Here is an 11142-nt window from a genome sequence, read left to right on the forward strand (position 1 = left end):
AGCCCTGCTTTCCAGCTGCACAATCAGTATTATCACTATGTGCTATTTTTGGTGACTGAGTACATTTCAAGCAACGTCATCCTTCCCAAGCCAACACTGGTATGAAGGGCGGAAACTCTTCTTTCCACTCCTCTGTCATTTGCTGCTGCTCCCATCTGCTCGGTGTCACTGTCTGCGCAGTCCTCGCTGCAGAGCGATCTCCAGACGCTTTCCCTGCTCCTTCTCATTTTCTTGGGCAAGTGGCTTTCCAACCGAAGCTTCGTGTGGAGGCTTCATGTTGACATCCAGAGTACATGTCCCAGATATGTCCAGCCCCACCTTCTAGTGCAGAGGAGCTGCCGGTAAGTAACCTCTCGATGGGCGATAGAGTCCTTGTGTCCAACACCTGGAGCTTTTCACAAATGGGTTGTTTTTAAGGGCAAATAATTTCCCAGCTAGCACTTTGGTAGGTTTCCAGCTCTTGTCACAGTATGGTAACACTAAGTTTCTGTCTGAGGGGAGAATGCATCATTTCTTCTTACACTGTGCAGCTTTGATTTCCATAAGTTATTAAAGTCTAGTAAATATTGTAAATACCACTTCCTTTTTAAGTTCTTCCTTGGCTAGGTGCTGCCCAACCAGCTAGTTGTTTAATGTTTTTCTCTTCTGGTGTGATGTTGCTATTGTGTTTGGAAAAGCTCCTATGGACAAAAGCCACGCTTGGAGTTATAAATCTCTTCAAATATAAGGTTCAGTTTCGTTGGCTGTGCCACGGGAGGAGCCCTCCTGGCTAAAGCTACAACCACTGCTACTCTGAGCTGGGCTGTGTCTCCCTGAACCTGTTTCAGTTTACACAGACTAATTAAATATTCATTATGCCAGAAAGTGTGTGTATATGTGGCTATAGCAGAGTGACTAGGGTACTCACCTGGTAGATGAGAGACCCTGTTCCCAGTGACTGCTCCAATGAATATTTAAGTATTTCATATTAAGTGTACATTGGAGCAAGGATAGAAGCAGGCTTCTCCCACCCCCAAGGGAGCACCCAAACATCAGGCTGTAAAGTCATTCTTTCATTCTTTCTTTCTTTAGCTCAATGAATATTTAATTATTTGAGGCCAAATGAGACAGCTTCAGTGACAGAGACTGAGATTCCCTGCTCCCATGTGTGCACCATAGCTCTGATGATGAGGGCGTGCATATAAGAGATGTGGGTTCCTATTCCTTTGGACTTAGAAAGAAGTTGAATCCAGGTTTCCCATACCCTGAATGGGTCTTCCAGCTTCTGAGCTGCTGAATAAAAACCACAGAGCTCCAACACACAATGTCCCCGGTCATGAGACAGAGGTGGTATGGATGCTTGTATGAACCAAGGTCAGAGAAAGCATCCTTATGAGTGATAAATTAAGCTGAAATCTGGTTTATAAATCCCTCAGGAGAAGGTATCAAAGCTGAAGATGTTCATGGCAGTTCCTGCTGGCTATGTTATGTGCCTTTCTGAGATTATCCAGAGTGTGATGCGTAAGGAAACCTACTTCTCCTATGTAGTCTGGGGTCTGACACCCCAGACTAATGTTAATTAGTTAATGGCACTTAATCCTGCTTCTGCAGCCCAAGGAGTGGATGTGTGAAATGGTGAATGTGGGGAAAGCATCCAAAGATAAAAGGTGTATGGCAAGGGTATATGAGTCTAAAAATGGGCAAAAGTAGCAGAGATTAAGGAGTAGAAAGATTAAAGCACAAAGAAAAACATAGAGGAAGGAGCGTGCAATCACTGAGTGGGGAAATGACACACAAGGGAAAAATAAGGAGCAGGGACAGTGACCAGAAGGAGCAAACAAACCATCTAAGAAATAATACTCTTTACCTAGCAGAGGAATAAAAGGAAGGAGAAGAAAGGGGTAGGGAAGATGACTTTGATTTTAAAGTAAAAATAAAATGTCTGAATCTCTGTCACCCGCTTAAGTCTTTGAAAAGTAGAAAAATTGGCATCTGCTCTCCACTTTCAGAGGACATTGGGTGTCTCTGAAATGAGATGCTTGGGATTCACTTTGGGGAATTGACTGTGGGAACATTCCTAGGCAGAAAAGGGACTTACTACTATTATTGCAGCTCTGTTTCTTGTCATTTGGCAGAATCCACAGCAATCTGATTCTGTTATCAAAGACTGAGTGTGGCTTCCAAGCAAAAACCAGAGCAACAACGTAATTGTGATATCGAAGTGCAAACAAATTACCTTCTCATACCCATCAGGATAGTGTCCAAACCCAAAACTGCTGCATAGTCTCAGTTGTTGAAATAGCAACACTACATTCAGAATGGAGCTGCTTAGCTCAGAAGAACATTTCAAAGGTGCTCCCAATGATATGGTTCATATATTTCATATCACATTTATGTCCATCTACCCTAGGGCTGTTGAGCACCGACCTTCAGTAATTGTTCACTCCAATTCAGAGAAATCCTTTCTGAACACTTTACTGCCTGTTACTTTAACCAACCTTTTTCCTGAGAAAACAGTTGTGGAGTACTGAAGACCTATAACAATGAAGGAATATCCCTATTGTCTTGTTATAAATATTACAGTGGTCTGACTATGAATGTCAAAACAGATGTGTTTCATATCATGTCCTTCGAGGGACATGGTAACATAGCCACAAAAGCTGAAAGCTTCACCCAGATGCATTACTCCGGTTTGAATGGTGACGTGTTTTGTGTTTCGATCAACTCTTTAGACAGATGACAGTAGCTATCCTCCTTCAATATTGAGGAAAAGGCCACCTGTGGACCAGGCTGTGGGGGAAAAGCGGAAAGCAGAGAGAAAGGTTCGATTCCGTGAGCCAGAAGTCATTGAATATGGTATGCTCAAGCTATTAAGCCTTTTGGCACGAACTTTCTAGCTTCTAACATCCACCCTGTCTGTCCACATCAGCTTCTCCCTCTGATAACGTTATTCGTGATTTTGAGCTCAGCATGGAACAGACGACAGACAATTTTTGCTCTGTGCTCTGCAGAATTGCATCTGGTCCATTTGCCTGCCTGCCCTGGGAGAAGACAGGCTCCTGCATCGCGTTGGAGCAGCCTCAGGGCTGTTCTCTCGGCGAACTCCTGAGTCAGCCCCCACGGGGATCAGTGTGGACCATGGCTTTGGCTGAGCCTCAGGTCTACCCCAGAACAATGCTTCCACTCACAGCAAAGGATCTCAGACCAAATTTAAACATGCTTATGTCATTCTAGGTAACCAGAATGTAATGGCGGGGAAGGAGCCAGCCCTTTCATGTTTCTGAGTAGCAGGCATGCCATGGGATACAATAGCAAAGGCTCTGAGCCTAGCTGACCCACTGGGATTAAAAGTAGCCAGGATGTACCCATTTTTGCCAAGGAGGGCATCCAAGCAATGATACAGCTAGCATAACCTCTGGTCTTTCATTCATGAGCCAAAGTTACAGTTTGCTCAGTGTAGTGAACTGGCAGTGGCCTGAAGCAGAGGGCTAGCACAAGGATCCAGTTTGCACTTCTGCAGGTGCTATATACAATTTATAACCAAATAAGAACTGTTGTTTCATTCTGAGTTCCACAAATGGACCCAACTAAGAAAAATTGTATTTATTGTTAGGGAACTAAAATTGTGTGGGTTTGATACGTCCGTCAGTAAAAACACAGGTGACAGAATGGTAAAATTTCTGTGTCAGCCACCTGTTCGGACTGCTACTCAGCTTCTGAAAACAAGACTTGGCATCTGCTGATGTGTCTAAACAGACTTCTCATCGGTTGTGCAATACGTTGTTTGTGGTGCCTCCTGATGCAGGAGGGAAAAGCTGTTTCTTGATAAGGTTGTTGACATGGCCTGGGCTTTCCCATCAAAACTGAGCTCCTGGGAAGACTCAGTGAGTCAGCGCTAAATTATTTAAAGCTCATCTGACTGCTCAAGAGCAGGATTTTGATGAGAGCTAATACCTCCTTCGGCTCCCTCCAGAGTCCATGCCCTCACATCAGCACTGGTGATCCTGCAGCCAAATCCAGCCTGAGGGGACCAGGTTCATCTCCCACTGGCTCTGAATTCAGCACAGCCATGCTCGAGTTCCAGGGAGCTGCAAGGATGGAGAAGACTGACTCTTTTACGTGAAGGCATGAGAAATGTCACAACCCATAGTTAGTACTCTGTCTTGTAAACAGCCTGTGATTTAGATGATTTGGTGTTTGTCCACACAATGTTATTAACATAGAGGCTGGTAAGATGAAGGTTGCTGGCACCACTGAAATTTTTCCATTCTCTGGACTTTTCATGAGGATTGTGTCTGGGCCCCGGCTGCCAAACAGAGGCAGTTCCAGGATATTGTTGGATGAAAATTGTATGTGACAGTGGGCTTTGTTTTTTTAACTTTCATTCTTCTCTCAGCCTGCTGGTCGATCTCCTTTCCTTTCTAGAAATGATGTGGAATAGGGAGGCCTTTTCTGCAAGAGCTGACTCCTGACCTCCCTGCAACAGCAGCAATCTCTGTCTCTGAACCCCCTGTCCTTGTTTCGGCTGGGATAGAATTAATTTCCCCATACAATAATTTTTTCTCACTTTCCTGAAGTGCACCTACATCTGCATGTTTGCATGGAGTGGGTAGATCCTCATCTGACATAACTCTGTGCAGCCAAAAGTGGTGTAAGAGGTGGCCCAGCATCTATAAGGCAAGAGGCAATTTCAGAGACACTGCTTGGTGCTTGCTTTTTTATTCATCTGCTGCAAAGAGGCCTTTCCAGGCATGTAAGAACATTTTCATTCTGTTTTCTAGCCATTTCCTGCTATGACTACGTAGTGGGTAAGTTGAAGTTTCACATTATAACTGTGAGCCATCCATGGCACTAACCTGAGTTTGCTCTGTGGCTGCTGGGATGCACTGTGCAAATATGTCCTCCGTATACAAAGCATTCGGTACTGTCAGTGGTTGTTGCTTTTTCTTCTCAGCATATGAAGCATAAGGTGTTGATAAGGTCTGGTGCAGTATTTTAAACAAGACATCTAGTAAGACAAATAGTGGAAACAAAAATTAAATCCCTGAAGCTATTTTTAATTTAAATATAATTAATATATTTTATGGCAATAGAATAGGTACAGGTTTTTCACTAAGATATGCAGGGAAAGCACCCCAAGCAAAACAGTAGTTCTCCCTGCTGACTTTCATATGTGGGGAAGAGACAATTCATTTATACGCTGGCAGCAGGGTAGAAATAATAAAAATAATCTGTTCTTTTCTCTTTTGTTTGCAAGGATGTTTGAGGCCAGCCAGCCTCACAGACGCTCAAGCAAATGTGTGTATCTGGATGTTCTTAGGATGGTGATCATTTCTAGAGGCTCTGGCCAACATCCAGCCCCTGCTGTATGCAATGCAGTAAAGGGAGAGGGGTACTCATATATATGCATTTATACACACTCACACAGAGCCATAGTGTTGGGATGCCAAAAGGCTTCCCAAGCAAATGTCCCCATATCCCCTAGCTGTCGCTATTGCCCAGGAAAGAGGGGTTGTATGCTCATGCCAATGGCAGCACCAGCTAAAGCAGTTATAGGGCTAGGAACAAGGTACTATAGGCAGGAAAGATCCAGGTGAAAAAGAAAAGACCAAATATCCCTCAGGTGACAGTGGAAATGTATGTCCAAGGCAGGAACTGAACCAAAATCTCCTGTATCCCAGGCCAGTGCTTTTCTCAGACGAGTTGCCTTTTTCTTAGACTGGGCACATGTCTAGGGCTGAGTGTATTGTTCCAACAAGCAATTTAACTAACAAATTTAAGCATTAATTTTCTATTTGTAATCTAGAAAAAAAGCAAGCTTGCATTTAAGCGCATAATTGTACTGATGTGCTGAAGCTGTTGTGAGCACAGCTCATGACTATTTTGTGGGTGGGATTATTCTTCCACATTATTTTTTTTCTGTTCCTGCACTGAACATGCTCCCTAATTGAGAGGATGTAAGGAAAAGCCAAGTTTGCATTTGAGATCACCCAGAAATTTCACATGGAAGGTAACTTTCGCAAGAATGAAAAAGGTTATAAGCACTTCATCATAGAAAAGGGCTGATGTGAAAAGCTGTTTAGCTTTCACAGAAAAGTTTCACTGTTACCACGTATGCTCGTCAGCCAGGCCCCATGCTTTGAAAGGCAGGTGGTCACCCAGCCGAGAACTGTATTGGGTGGTGTGGGAGATCACACAAGGGAAATACCAACTTCCAAATCACAAATCTCTGCAAAAGCAGAAAGTGGTGAGTAATTCCCTGGCTAAATACCTTCATATAAACCATTCATAGAATAATGCCAAATAAACAAATTTATAAAAATTGAAGTCTGCTTATGGATAATTTACAAACAGAAAAAAAAGGCTAAATTCAAATGAATAAATTATTTGCTGCAAATAATTCACTCAGGTCTATTATGGGACATTGATTTGGTTTCTGGTTAGCTATAAAATGACTGCCTATTAACATTTTACCTTTTCCCCATACACTTTTTGATGCATTATTATGAGTTTCTCGCTTGGTTTTATGACTTTTACCTTCCTCTCTGTACATCTGTATGACAGTTTAATTGACTAGTGTGTATTCCAGGGCTCGTACTAGAAGCTAATTTAAATATGTTACAGCTAATGTTGGTCCTTTACCCATAATAATACACACCACATTTTTATCTTCTTATTGATTATGTGCATATGGCAGGCAAATAGCTGCACACTATGGGTTTTTATTCAGGCATGAATTTGGCTTTATACTGCATGTTTAATACTAAAAGTGCTTTATAAAATAATACCGATTGTGCAATGGCCATGCAGCCAAACAGAACAGCCAGATCTGAATCAGAGTGAATCCCCAAGGCCCATGGGTGGATACACACATGCAAGGGCTGAGGCACAGCTGTTGGCAAGCTAAACGTAGCCCATTGATTTCCACATATGTACTGGGCCTGACCTATGGCACTTTAAACATACTTGAACTATATTTTAAAGGTGAGAAAAATGTTTACAGTGCCCCTGCTTAATAGCAAGTGCAGAGGATGTTCCACTGTTATTAGCACACCTAGCACTTACAGAGAGGTTAAACCTGCCAGAGCTTTCTAAACGTGCCTCTCGGTTAATGGAGCCATGTTTTGGCTCTTACTGTAATTACTAGGAGCCCCAAACAAGCTGAGTTACCAGGGAAAAGGACAGAAATCTAGATCTTCCCTCTTTTATGGAACATTTGTGAGCATTAAATAATTAGACGAGGTAGCTTAATATTTTCCTAGTATTTAACTTAACATTTAGCATAAAGGTATAAAAAATAATTGCTGGAGGGAAACTTGAGATCATGCATTAGCTATGGTAATCCTGTTCTTATTGTATATAATTAAACTCTTTAAATGTTCCATTAGATGAGATCTTTTGTACTTCACCAGCCTCCATCAGGAGGTGTGACTCACCATCATTTAGCTGATGCCTACGGAAGTACTCACAACCAGAGCCCTGTGTACCCTGCTGTTCCCAGAAAAGTGGGACAAAGGCATCAGCAGGGGGTCAAATTTGGGAAGTGTTTAAGATGACACTAAATTAATGTTGCTTTCTTTTTTCTCCTCATCACCGTTCAGTAGATGACAGGTCATCATCTGGATTGCCTGTGCTCCTGTGGCTCTCATTTTGCGCGGTGCTGATCCTTGCCGTGAGTCTATACTACACCAGCATGAAGAAAGATGTCAAAGTCCTGGAGGAATTTCAATCCCAACTTGTTATCTTCTTTCTTCAGATAAGACACGTTGCTCAGAAATGCTGGACTTGGTTTATGAGGCAGTAGCAATGCCCTCTGGCCTGACAGACATCTCGGAGCACTGCTAACCAGCACGCAGCAGCACAAAGCTCCCAGTCTTCTCCAGCCACGTGCGGGGAGCACGTGAGCATCCACCCCAAACAGCAAGAAAACCACCCCTGTTGTGCACTGCCCAGCAGCCACTTGGTCTCTTTTTTCTTCTTTGTTCTTTTCATATTAGTGGGCGGTCATACTAGCACCTAGAGGTCCCACCAAATTCATGCTCCATCATCCTGAACAGCAAAGAAGTATCTGAATTTTGTCTCCCAAAGAGCTTCCAACTGCTGATATGAGGAGCAGAAGCAGAGAGAGAAATACATTGATCTGTGCAGGTGGCAGCGAGCTCTGAATAAACGTGTCCTGAGTCTCAGGTCAAGGCTTTAAATACCCAACCGTCTTTCTCCTCAAGTCTCCTAAGAGCTATTCTGCAAAAGTTAAATTAAAGCTGAGCTATTGCACAAACACTGCTCTGGTGGCCAAAGGCTTGGCAAGCTGCTATATTTATACACCTGAAATGTTTATTAGTAAAAACCTAGCAAATGGCTTTCTTGTTTCCCTTCATGCATTTCTTTCCTCCATGGGCAAAAGCTGTTTCTTAATGTTTCACTTGGCTCCCAGGTGTGAAAAAGAACAGGAAAACTCATTTAAACAGTAAATAGTTTATTTGCCTAACATAATAAATAGCAGCATTGAATCCCAGTCTAATTATCAAATCAGTAGTTTAATCCTCTGGGTTTGATTCAGTCCATAAACCCCACTAGCTGAGCTTACAAGATTTATGATAGTGCTTGTATTCAGTCAGAGGTTATGCTTTTAAGCCTGGGTGTTCAAGGCCTTATATAATGGTAATATGGACTGATTACGAAGGTGTGGGAGGCTTTGTGACCTATCCCTGCATTGTCCTACCACAGTATACACGTCTCTGAAGGGAATTCTTTTAATGGAGATCACGCAATAAATGTGGAATGGTTCTCTGGGTGTCTGAGAGGAAAGCAAGTGAGTGCAAGCTTATGAGCTTCAGCTATGTTTTTTCCCTAGACAAAACCAACACAACCAGCTTTTTAGGCCTTAGATTCTTGTCAAGTAGCACCTGATGTGTGCTTGGGTTTATTTGATATGATAAGGTTGACATCACCTGTAAGAGCTGAAGAAAAAGAAAAAGAAAAAAAAAGAGAAAGAAAACGCTGCAAAGAAGGTGGAAGAGATGCCTACAAGACCTTGGCTCAAATTCCCCTGCCATTGCAACTCACCAAAAAGAAAAAACGGTGCTTTATTATTTTTTTTTTTCATTTTTTTTTTTTTAAGAGGGGCATACATCTCTGCCCCTCCAACCTTCTTCCAAGCAGCCCAAGGACTTTAACCAGGCAGAGGATAAGCAGAAGCATATGCAGCCTTCTTACAAAAGGAGAGTGGGCTGCAATTTGATTGAGAACAAGTAAAACAAAAAAAATGCAGTTCAAGACAGAAAGAAGTGATTTCAGTGGCTATTCTCATGCTCCTTCTAAGATGTCAAAGGCCACAGCAATTGCATTCGACACGCTGCTGGTCTGGGAAGCAGAGCTTGCTGCAGGAGGAGTGTTTAGCTCAGGGGCTATTTGTGCAAAACACTTGGGTACCCCAGCTCTGAGGGTAAGTTTCACTGCTGCTTCCCTTCCCTCTCCCCCATCTCAGCCCTGCTGTTTAGATAATAAAGAAGAAAGGTTTTAAACTTGTGTGCTGGTGAATCTCTAATAAAAAGGTTTGGATTGGTACCTGCATGGGGCAAGGGGCTCATTGCAACTTCTGTTTGCATTTGTTAAAGTTTATGGTATTTTTAATGTTCATGTTGAAACTCTGGCAAATCAGTGCGTTCCTTTTTTAGGTCTGGACTGACACGTCCTCCTGGCACATAACAACTAGCCACTTCAAAACAGGAGCCTTTTCTGAAGGGACAGTTCCCTCCCTGCAAGCCACGGCACATTGCAACAAGAAAGCAAAGCCTGAACTGACAAGAACCAAGCAATCTTAAGAGCAAGAGCAGTAGAGTGAACCCTTCTAGTATGTTAGCAACCCGGTTTCAGTAAATTTAAAACAAGCCAAAGGGTTAAGGTAAAACAGGAACTCCTCTTAGGACTGTGAAGGAAAATGCAGAGGCACTGTGAAGTCCATATGTGTGCTCACCTCCCAGCACGGCTCCCCAGGAGATAGGCAGGGGACCACCTTTCCACCAGGTCTGCTTTAAATGGAAAATGGCCACATTCTCCCTTCTGGGGCCCAACTTTATCTGTGTGAGTGAGAACGGCTATCACATCTGGGCTGTCAGGGAAATTAAGCAGAGTAATGGCTATTCTTGGCTTCTGCCTAGGCTCTGGTTGGGACAGTTTTGGACATGGACAAAGGCAGCACTTGAGTTGTCTGTCTCACCATGGCCTTGCAAGGCCTCCCAGGTCAGGATTGTTTGCTGTGGTCAGACAAATACATGGCAGGCTGCAGAAAGCCAAAATAAATTCGCTACAAAGCCAGAACGTTTGAAATAAATAAAAGTTAAAACCCATTCCTGGGAGAGTGGTGGCATTTTGCAGGTGAAGAAACTGAAGTTAAGAAAGCCAATGCATCTGTGCAAGTGAATGAAGCGGGTCAATAACAAGGCTGGGAATAGGAGAAAAAAATCCCAGCTCCTGGGCCTGCATTTATTTACAGCTGCTCAGCTTCACTGTGGACTTACCTGCTTTATTTCCTTCTCACACTGAAGCTCTTTTCCCATTCACCCATCCTGCTTACACACACACCCACACACCCTTTTCCTACTCTGCCCTTTCCTTCTGTTCTTTATCCATCACAGATCTATCCTCAGCACTGTGAGCTGGATGGGATTTCTCCTTATTCTTGTTCAATGCTCTTTTTCTAGGTGTGACACCTTTGTCAGTTTGGAAGAGCTAATAGGAGCTCCAAAGTTACACAAAATCAGTCATGTTGGGTAATAATTCCCTTGCTGGCCATGCTGGGTAATATTTTCCTTCAGCACAACTCCTGAGAATTGCCCATAAAGAGGTAAAAAAGGAGGAGTACATAATCTGTTGCAAATGGTCAAGATGCTCACCTGAATTCACGCAGGTTCCAGTGGGGTGAATCGCTTTAGAAGTCAAGAATCCTGCAGCCAACCAGCTCTGAGCAGTTATTTAATCTAGCTTGGCAATGGTCATGTTTTAGCTTTAAAGGGCTGAAAGAGAGAGTGGTGGAGGACAGTCCTCTCGCAGCAATTTTTGAAGCAGACAGCGAGTAGGTGGACTTCCCAGGAGCAGTGCCTAGGGTGGCAGGAGTCAAAAGGCCAGAAGAGAGTAGAAGAGGTCTGTGCGTGAAAATGGGCT

The sequence above is a fragment of the Accipiter gentilis genome, chromosome 25, assembly GCF_929443795.1.
Source record: "Accipiter gentilis chromosome 25, bAccGen1.1, whole genome shotgun sequence".
Taxonomy (NCBI): domain Eukaryota; kingdom Metazoa; phylum Chordata; class Aves; order Accipitriformes; family Accipitridae; genus Astur; species Astur gentilis.